Consider the following 10,340-nt stretch of genomic DNA (forward strand, 5'->3'; position numbering starts at 1 on the left):
TGGTTGGCCCTGGGGAGAAGGCTGGAAAAAGCTGCTAGTGGCAGCCCTCCACTGAAGTATTCCACAGTAACCACTGCAGCAACAGCATTTGAACGGGGCCCAGACTTACCTGAGGATGCTGTGCTGGACTCCACCTTTCCAGACTGACTCCACATGGAAACTAGAGACATGCATATATCTGATCATAGCAAAAAATAATACAAGTAAAGGTGCTTTGTAAGAGAAATGGAAATAAAATATGCATACGTAAAAGCTCACTAGGAACAGTAAACTTCTTGGCTTCCACTTTTCCTGATACCTTTTAGCAGATAAGCTCCTGACAGCAGGTGTCTGCTTGAGCTGGTTTCGGGATGTTCTATAGCAGGTCTGTAAAGATTCATTCATAGAATAAAGCTGAGGTTGCCTATTTTACTCAATCAGCTCAGTTACTCAAAGAGCTATCTAAATTGGTCTGTATTAAAAAAAAAAAAAAATTGCCCTAGGGTATATTACCATGTCCTGCAGCTGTAGGGAAGAGGAGAGAAGATCCAGCAGGCAGGAATTGTGCAGCAAGATTGATTTATTTAATTGTTTTACAAACTCTTTTATAGACTTTTTTCTTCATAGTCTAATTGGACAAAGGATCAGCCACCCCTTGGGGGTGATTGGCTAAAATCCTAAACATCCATTGTCAAAATATTTTTCTACTGTACTATAAACAAGAATTTTCAAGGCTGCAGGTGTTTAATTGTTTACAGAACTCTGCTACCTCTTCTGTGAGAGAGAAAAGTCTCTCACTGGCTTAGAAAATAGCAAGAAAATCCTTGCTAGCAGCATTTTTGTATCCACAGGTCTGACTTGTGGCAGAGAAGACACTGCCTTCCACTGCTGCAGAAGGGATCTTGCACTCTGTTCTCTCAATCCTTCTCACTGGTAGTTCAGGCCAGCAGGGTCTTATCAAGGGTCATTTTGACTTTAATATTCATCCTCAAATCTCTGTTCCAAATACAGTAAGCTGGAGGTCTTGGCTTAGGGGAATTTTAGTTCTGTGAGGTTGTCCAGTCCAGCTGTTTTAACGAAAAGGACTAGAGGTAAAAAAGACTGTGCTAGGAGACAAAAGCTGACCAGCTATTTACAAAGAAATCCATTAATTTGTTTTTAGCTTCTGCAGGTTCCCTGTGTTAGCTTCTAGCACTAGGCACCACATTCAGTTACTTTAGTTTATAGAGGATTTAACAGCTATGAGAACACAAAGCTATAACTTTAATTTGCTATTCTTTTTGATCTACTATAAGATTATCTGATGACTGGCAAGGCATCTAACAAACAGCTGACCAGCAACTTTGTTAGAATATCCATAGACAAAGAACTTTATGATGATAATGATGATAACAATACCTGCTCTCATTTCTCTGGATTGCTGAAAAATGCAAATTCAAACCTTTAATAATTGCAGCTCGGGCTTTCATTTCTGACAGCAAAGTGAGAGAGAAAAAAATCTTTCCATCCTAAGAAGCTGTAAAAGAGGCCATCAGCTTTTTTTTTTTGGTTTTTTTAAATTATAATTCACTTCATTCTTGTTAGAAGAATTAAATAAATGAAGTATAAGAGAGAAAAGATACTTACGGAGAACCTTTTTATTTTGCTTTAAAAAGTTCTTTTTTGGTTTATGTTGATCATTTTAATGATTGTGTTCTCACGATTAAGGAATTCTATGCCATGTTAATTTAATTCAGTTTTAATTTGAATTGAATAAAATATATGCTAGCTTGCTGGCTATGATGATAAAATGCGTGTACTGCTTAAAGAGAAAGTGTTTGAAATATACAAAATAATCTGAAATGCATTTCTCTTCAATGTATGCTTAATAGATTTTAATGATGTAATTATTTCTAATTTTTTATGTTGCTATATACTTTTAGAACCTGCCAAGTAAGAATATATTTTAGAATTAGATGTAATGAGGTTATAATATTACTATAGCCTTTGGAATAACACCAATATAAGGAACAGTAGAAGAAAATAATTGAATGTATGCCTTGAGCTACATGATGACTGTACAAACAGACTTCACAGAAAATTAGATTTCCTTGACTAGTGTTGTGGTTACAGTGATATAATTCATGTTTCATAACTCTGAAGAAATAATGAAGACATTTAACCAGAAATGTGTCAATTTGAATAAATTTATTATGAATTGCTTTGGTTTAAAAGCTCCCAATATGTTATAATAGAAGCCTACGTTCTTGCTTGAGAGCCAGCCAAACTGGGGTTTTAATATTTTAACAAATCACTTAATGGTAGATTTTCTTTCCAAATAAACAAAAGGAGAAATGTTCTGAAAGGACTGTGGTAATAAAAGATATTAAAATATACCTTTCTTACTCCCCATGGAAACTCAAACAGCTTTTGCCTGAATCCAAATTGCAATTAACCAAAATTCAGCTCCTGCAAGAATTAACTCCCTTCACCCACTGTTGAACTGCAATTACATTTGGATCGAATGCAATATTCGATGGGCTACCTCCAGCTACACTGCAAAGTACCTTCTTCAAAGGAAACCAAGCAGGCTGGGGAATGTTAATTGGAATTTAGCTAAGGGACTTGCACAAAGTCCAATATATCAGTTAGTAAGTTTCATGTATCACCCTCAGTGATACATCTTGACTTTAATATGAATAATAGGTGGTGTTGGCTCTGTAGCCAGGGCTTGACAAAATGCTAAAATGGGCTTGAGGCCTTGAAGAGCTAACACAGGAAGAAGAATCCTCAAACTCACTTTGTTAGTTCCAATTCTTTAAGAGACTTTCAATGCTTTGAACTTCTACCAGTAGGCTTTTTGCCAGATTAGTTGCTGTCTGTCCTCCCACAGCCCATAATGAGAACACAAAAATCATAAAGCTACGACAGATTCTTTGTTGTGTGCTGTGGCAAATTTGAGAGAACTGTGCCTGCGTGCTTAGTCCATCTGTGGTATGGATATGTCATCTTGAGTGACCCAGTAGCACAGAAATCCAGTCATAAGAAAGTATACCAAGTTTATGTCTAGTGGATGTATAAAGACCTGGACGTTATAGAAAGGGGAAATATTAGTCCAGCAGTTCTTCTGGATGGATAGGATGAAAGCTCAAGTGGGTCTGAAGTGTGAAAACTTCACTGTCACTGTCTTACAAAGTAAGTTCAAGTAGTATAAAAAAAATAAAAAGATTTCTCATATTTCTGCTTTTTCATATTTCAATTCTGAGACAGGTATAATACATTGGGATAAATTTATGGAAGTGGAGGAGAACACTAACGGTTGAATTTAAAAGGGTTGAGTGGCTACAATAATTTTCTTAATTTTAGATATGATCTCAGTTTGTATCCCTGCTTCCCAAATGCTTCAGATACATCAAATATTAAATTTCTTTGAAGTCAGGTGCAAATTATTTATGAACTTGTTCAGTAGCAAGCATTTTTCTCATTCTCCCCCTGTTGCTCCACCCAAAGAGAAATTTTGTAAGACTTTTTGACTGTTAAATGGAATTTATAGGGTCACTATGTGTAACACAATTGTTTGTATTTATCTTGTATGTTATTATTCATATATTGTGGAATAACTTCTTGATAAGCATACAAAAGCAAACTAGATAGTTGCTTACATTTAGTGCTATGAAATTGTTTTATTTTTCATGGTAAAATTATGACTATTAGAAAAAAATAATTAATTCAAGTAGGTACTAAACAACTCCAGAGCATGGCTTCAATAAACATGAAATCAAAGGAAAAGGTGCTTTTTTTCTTCAGCTCAAAGGAAAAATGCATTTTGGACCAGATTTAAGGCTGATTTATTGTTTGAAGTGGCAAAGTATTAATGCATTTTACCTTTTTTTTTTATTATTTTTTCCTTATACAAAGAAGGATGGCCTGATTGTTAGAGTACTAATTCTGGAATCAGAGTTTGCATTTCTTATTGAGCCACATATTCCATTAGATTTTGAGAAAATCCCTTAGCAAATTAATTGTACTGTCTAATTTTCAACAGCAAACAGAGATACTTAAGTCAGAAGACAGTTCTCCTAAAGTTTTCCATGTATTCAGAGGAAACAAAAAGCTGTTCTGGGATGGTTGTCAGCACTAAACCCCATGCGTTTGTTAGCTGACAGCTGCAGTCTTCTGTTTCTCTCCTTAGTGATGGCCAAGCTAACATGGTATATTTGTCTAAAGTCAGGTACTCTGAATACCTTCTTAGGGTTAATTTCTAAACATGTTCAGGCACATAAAGATGCAAACATTTACTCATCCGTATGAAGGGAATAAATACATTAAAATGTTAGGTGCACTGATGTTGTGATAGTTAGGTCCATAATAAGTGCTGAGATTGGTGTTGTTAGATAGGGTTCCTGAGTTACAAAGATTTGCATTAATAACCTTTTAATATAATAACTTCCAAGCAGTCAGCACAATGCTTTTAAAATATGAACAGTAGGTTGGTTTTTCAAAGGTTTATTGAATATCTCATTTCCTGAATATAGATTTCTTGGAATAACTCTTGAGACAGAGCAAATGACCTTCTCTGTGTGATTAATTAATTCCAAAGAGTAGTAAATGTCCTACCAGGTGATGTATTAAAATGGTGGCAGGTATGTTATCATACAGTAGCACTACCTCAGGAATTCCAGCTGGAGTGATAAGCATTTGTTTGGTTTCTGTCATTTGGCAGAAACATAATGACTCCATCATCAGGGTTCATCAGAGCTTTCAGTTTCAGAGCCCATTTTCAAGGCATTCTAAATTGCATGTGCACAGGTAGGTTGATTTGGAAATTGCTTTGCTCAACCAGGGCTGGTGCAAATTTGGGGGTGCAAATCTGGGCTAGATTATTCCAGTGCTTTTGGAAGAGAAAAATTCCTCCTTCGTGCACATGTATGCAGATATGCATATGAACACATTTCAAATTTCTTACTGTTACCAGAATTAGAGAAAAATCTCCTTAGATCTGATGAAAGCTTTCAAAATCCAGTTTCACACTGCAGTCAGTATGCCTGATGTTCCTAGACTTTGTTTCTTAAAGATATGGGTAGTTCGTTGCAAGCTGCATATTACAGAAGCAGAAAAGAAATAATATGAGTGAAGTTTAGGCACTTAAATATGAGCGACTGGTGACATACTTAATACTCAATGATAACTGAAACATCCCCACTGGACAGACCTGTGTGACACAGGCTGAACAGGAAATCTATGCCTTCTTAGGGCGTGGTAGAATAGGGATCTAAATTGGTATGAAATGCCTGCATTTAGGCAAACAAATCTCTTTACATCAGTTCTTCCAAAACCAGAATTCATTTTGTCTTTCAATTTCATACATCAGACTTGTACTCTGATAACAAAAGTGGAGTGCTACCTGCCTTAAGTCTGACCAGGTATGTTGCTTCTTTAAATCCAAAGGAAGTCTACATTTGCCTTCCTCTTTGCATGTATCGGGAGACTCTTACTGTGCTTTGCCTGGTTCTACTGTTTCAGTGTTCTTGGCAGCAGCTCAGAAATGGCTGAGACTTATGAGTGGTGTGGCTGTTTGTGAAAAGTCATTTTAGCTCTAAATTTCTTGTTGTTTTTATTTTTTTGTGGTTGGTTTGGGTTTCTTTGGGGGTTGGGGTTTGTTGTTGTTGGGTTTTTTTTTTTTGGTGTTTTGTTTTGGTTGGTTTTTTTTCATGCCTGTATTTTGTTTTCCACTCTGCAAGATGACTGGTGTTAAAGGATCTTGAAACTGATTTCCCAAGAACTCACATTACAGAAACTGAACTTCTATATGCTGGATAAGCACATGGAGTACCAGATAGCACAGTCACCTGCAACCTTCCTTCCATAATAATTACATGTTTTTATGCAGTATTCTGAAGGCATGTGAGGTCAGAAATTATGTTCTTTGTGTAAGGTGGAGTTCCAGAAATAGGGCTGTAAAAAGTATCAGCAGTACTCTGCTATTGTGAAACATCGCCTGTTTAATTTATCTAAATGGTTAATAATTTATGTGATGCTTAAAATCATCCACTTGTCAATTCCCTTCCAGAAGATTACATCTAGTGCAGTAGCTGTTGTGGTACTAGGGGTAGTTATGGACAAATGAACCACATAATATACTGCTGCAGTTATTTCTGGAAGTGAGCGCACAACCTCCAACTACCATTAGAGGCAGCCGCAGCCGCTGTAACCCCCACGTATGTAACACTCACCCTGGGCTATTACAGTTGTCGCTAGTAAGGAACTTTAGGCCTCAGTTCAAGGTTGGCCAGCGCAGATTGCATCACCTAATGCATCGTTTATTACAGATGTTCTGTGTGACTGATTTCATGCAGCCCTAGTGCGAGGGAGCAGAAGTCAGCATGCCACGTGTCTGACCTGCAGCTCACAAGCCCTACGTGCCGCTCAGTCAACCCTGTGCTGAACCTAATTATTTGTTCTTGGCTACAACAACATTACAGAAATCACAAGCCCTTGATTTGATTTAATGTGATTGATTGGAAGGGTATCATTCTTATTCTAAAAAACCCTGCACAGGACTTAATTCCAATCTTGTGTTACAGTTCAAGGTAAAATTCCATCGGGGGATGTTCTGACAGAGCTATCATAAGGAATCACAGAACTTGCTATTGAAATAGCAAACAATGTTGTCAAAGCTGGCAATAAAATCCATCTCTCTACTCAATTTTCTTACAAAAGTATGCTAAAGTATTCATGCTTTTCAATTGATAAAAAAAAGGCCTAAACCAAACAACAACAGCAAACACAAGTGCAAATCTCCTTCTTGATAGTAAGTGCAGAAAATGAGAATTTAGTCAAGGGAAACACTGGAATGTTACTGTGCTGTGGTTTGTGTAGCTGTACACTGAGTTTCAGATTAGGTTGAAAAGCAGGTTGTGGAAATGACTGAGACTGGTGGTACTGATTTAAACCCTTGGAACTTTTTCCTTACGTTCAATAAAAGATACATGTTTTAACAATAATTCCAAACTTAACATTCAGTTAAGCTGTAATAATAGGGAAGACTCCTCACAAAACATTCAACCACAGATACTTTTCAGAGACTTATGCACTACTGCCAGGAAGTTAGCTAGTGGTATCTCCACTTGTGGTCACTGGATAAATTTGGCTCTCATGGAGTACTTGAGCCCATTTTCAAAGGTATAAATGGGCTTTTGAAATGCTCAGGAAGGAGCAAGAACGCACAGCTCACTGTATGGGGATCATGTGTTCAACACATTTTAAGTCCATTGAGATAATAAACACACATAAATTGGGGCATGCCTTTTTTACTGAACAAATGAATTTTTTCTTAGGGTGATCCTCTGTATCATTACTGCTGATGCAATTTATTCTGGGGGGCTTTTGGAGAAAACATTGTATGGGGAGACAAGACTTATGCCTGGTTATAGCCTTGCACTGGAAAAAGTAACTATTTCTGTGGCTTCAAGCTAGCACTTGAGTAGAGATAATTCCTTTCTCTACCACTGCAGCTACAACAAAAGATGGTGTAAAGGTATGATATTAGTTCTCTTAGGGCAGTGAAACTTTTCATGGTAAAACCATTATACACACATTGTGAGTATTTTGATAAAAGCAAGGGGGTAAGTGTGGAAGGGTGGCAAAAAAACTTCCCCCAAAAATCCTCTACACTTTTCAAAGATAATCAGAAGTAGTTTGGATTTTTTAAACCTCCACTTTGTCAGTAATAATTGTGAGTTTACTCTAATTAAAGGCATAATTTTGTCACATTAATCAAGTGTTGTGATTCTAAATAGCATACAGGCTTTTGAGAACTGGAGAGCTTGATTTTCTGGAAGTGGGGTGCATATTGAATAGCTTGAATCCGTTGGGATTTTTCTCAATATATTTTAATTTTACTTGATAAACACCTGGATCTGATTATGACTAAGAAAGATAAAATTAAAAGAGGGGAAAAAAGCCTACTGAGTTGAGTATTGAAGAATACACAAAAATTTAGTTTTAGCAAAATGGTAAATTTTAGAACAAGAACCACTGTGGTGCACAAGCATAGCAATTATCAAAAGCCACACTAGGCAGCTTAAGTGTATTTATGATGAAAAGGAAACCAAGTCACACAGCTCAACAAATGTTTTTGTGTCAGGACTTAGCAGAAATCTGCCAGTCTTAATATCAACTCTATTAACTGTTCAGAGATTACTGGGCTTGTACTTGTTCAAGGAAGGAGTTAAAAGAGGTTACACTTGAGCAGATTCTAGGTCAAATACTCTCAGATATCTTTAGCCAAGCTCAGGAAACCATTTTTATTCTTACAGTTGTTTGCAAAGAGAGACAGTAAGTCTGGAGAACCTTTAGTTTCACATTCTCATCCATGCAACATTTCCAGTGCTACACTGGAACAATCTCATAGGTCCTTCTGTGCCTCAGTATTCCACTGTATTTCACTCATGCAATACTATTCCCAGAGAAAGCACTGACAGCAGCAAGCATCAGGACAGACTATGAGATTAAAAAAAATTAAGTCAATTTGTTTCTTATTACATGCAAGTCAAATTATAATAACATTACATTTTAATTGATTTTTTTCTAGAAGTGGCATTGTTGCTATCATGACTAATTAGATTATCACCAAAGTTATTTTGAAAAAAAATTTATTTGCTATTATTCTTGCTAATCGTGGTTTTTATTTGCCTGGCATTTTAAAACAATTGCATGACTAAGCCAAAGACACAAAAACATGCCATGTATGTCAGGTTGCAGCTGTGTAACAAAATGCATGGACTAGGTGAAAAGTCAAAATATATTTTCTTTCTGTGGCTGAACTTTCTAAATGCTGATGAATATCAGCATACAATTGTCACTTGCAGGTTTTTATCTCTTCCCAATCTCAGTTTTCTACCTAGAGCACCTATACCAGTTGTTCTGCCTTCTATTCTTCTGAAGACAATGAGGCTTAACATGCCACAGTTATGCCTGTGAATCAATTAGGCAAAAAACCCCAGTGGCCTAGTCTCTGCAGTTTTGTAAGAGGATAGCTGTTCACAAACAACTAGCAAATCCAGTCAATTATCTGACACTGTAAAATTCCTGATATATTTGCCAGACTTTATATGTAAGAACTGTTAATCAACTCAGACTTCAATTTCTACTGTCAGCGTAACAGAATGAACTGTTCAGGGGACAAGGAATCCTTCATTTCATTGAAAATGAATGTCCTGCAAAATCATCTGTGACTCAGCCAAAATGAAAACTGTGAGTATTGCTTCTATGACAGAAAAATCTTTCTCCAGAATTGAAATCTTGGCTTGTGTGTAATGATTTTTCCAGCAGATTCAGGAAAACAGCAAAGCATTTGTCTCAAAACATTCTATATTTTCAGCAGTCTGACATCTCAGTTCCTGGCCCTGACCATGCCAAAGACAGTCAGAAGGTTTCTACACGTGGCTGTCTTCACCAGGGGCTTTCAGTTTTTGACTACCAAATTGACTGACTTACACAGTATTACCCACTCTGCTTGGTGCCATCAAACTGTTCTTCATACAGCAAGGGTATTTTTTATTTTGAAACAGGATGAAGGCTGGTAAGGACGGCCATGGAATTGCCACAGAGGGTTTTGTGTACATAAAGCAGAGCAGGAGCTGGCTGCTGTGGAGCAGCCCTGGGCACGAGGGAAAGCCTTTTCACATTCCGCTGTCCTCCAGGCTGCGGCTGGACGAGGGTGCTGGGCCCGGCTGGGAGCCCAGCCTCCTCACCAGCCGCTTTTCTGACACAAGGTAACGGGTCTGACCCCCGGCCTCGGTCATTCCCTATTTCGCCAGGGCATATCCATAAATTCCCGATGCCCAGAGGGATGTCACTTTAGTTAATGATTTGTCAGGCGCTGAGTCCCGTGTCGGGCCGTCCGGCGCTGTGAGGCTGGAGCCCGCTGCTCAGCGCGGGGCAGGAGGTCGCCGGTCATGCCGGGGGCAGCGCTGGCCGCGGTGCCCCCCTCGGGCGAAGGCGCCGAGGCGCAGGGAGGGCAGCGCCCGCCGGCCCCGGCCCCACCGGGTTACGCCGCGGCCTCGGGTCCCGGGCCCCGGGCCCGCGCACCTGCCGGGCCCGCCCCGCTCCGCCGCCCGGCCTGGCGGAGTAGCCGAAGGGCACCGCTCGGCCCCCGCCCGCCCCGCGCTGCCTCCCCGTCGCAGCGCGGAGCCGGCGGCCGCCCGCCCCCGCCGCCGCCCTCGCACGTGTGCCGGGGAAGGCGCTCGGTGCCGCCCGGGCGGCGCTTCCCCCCGCTCCCCGTCGCCTCCCCCTCCGCAGCGGGAGAGAGAGCAGCCTCCGCCCGGCAGCGCCGGGGCCGCTCGCCGCCGTGCCGCCCCGCCAGGACGTCGCCGCCGCCG

This window comes from Corvus moneduloides, chromosome 7 (assembly GCF_009650955.1).
Source record: "Corvus moneduloides isolate bCorMon1 chromosome 7, bCorMon1.pri, whole genome shotgun sequence".
Lineage (NCBI taxonomy): Eukaryota > Metazoa > Chordata > Aves > Passeriformes > Corvidae > Corvus > Corvus moneduloides.